Here is a 1,067-nt window from a genome sequence, read left to right as displayed (position 1 = left end):
CATATTCCATGAAATGTGACATGTGCAAGACAGTAGAAGCTCACAGCAAAATGGAGATGTCAATCTAGCTATCAAAGGCACAATCCTAGCACTGATAACAAATAAAGACATGCGATAAGAGTGTAAAGTGTATCTACACATGTGTAAAGAAAGATCAGATGTTATGACTACTAATCACCAAGAGATAGTTTCTCAGGATAAGAACCGAGGTCGAAATCTAGCTAGCTGTCCGGACTTTACGAGAATTGTGAATGAGTTGGAGGTATTTCACAATTTCTCGCGTTGTACATCAATGGCGTACACCCTTCCTTGCTTACTAAAACAAAAAAATGACTCTTATTTACATTGACTACTCTCTTTTATTTTTGGACAAGAGAGAACTATTTTCTTTACATGACACAAATGGAATTTGATAAATACTTAATTTTTTTGTATTTTATTTTATTTTTTTTTTATTTTTTTTTCTGATATTTTTTTTTTTCTGAATATACATCATTTTTTTTTTAACATGGTAACACTTTTGATACATATACAAAAGGAAACAAAAAATTACATGACTCTTAGCAAGAGGTAGCCCTTTTTGATGGACCCAGTTAAATTCGATGGTTGTCTTTCTTAATGTAACCTCCACCTTCTATCCCAACCAACCAAAGAACAAGCTAGTCAAGTTTCGTTCAGTATTCTAAAGTGATTGGCAATCGTGACTTCCGATAGAACACCTCAAGGATGAGGCTATACATGTATTGGTAGATCGTGCGCGTGCAAGTTTCTTATCACTATGTGAATTGTGCTAGAATCAGGGGTGCCTAAATATCTAGACTAAGAATCCTTATGTTTACATACATGCACAAGAGTCAACATTTCAAGGTAAATGAGCTCCATTTTTATTTTATTTTTCAATTTTTTAATTTTTTATTTTGATTTTTTCATTTTTTTTCATTTTTTTTTTAACAAAAAGAAAGAGTTCAGTTTTCAATTATAGCATGTGATCATGGTATCTATACCATACCCCCAAACCTAAACTAAACATTGTCCTCAATGTTCCAAAATATGAAAAGAATTATAAC

This window comes from Papaver somniferum, chromosome 7 (genome assembly GCF_003573695.1).
Source record: "Papaver somniferum cultivar HN1 chromosome 7, ASM357369v1, whole genome shotgun sequence".
NCBI classification, from domain to species: domain Eukaryota; kingdom Viridiplantae; phylum Streptophyta; class Magnoliopsida; order Ranunculales; family Papaveraceae; genus Papaver; species Papaver somniferum.
The sequence above is the reverse complement of the archived record's forward strand: the minus strand, read 5'-3'. Positions refer to the sequence as shown.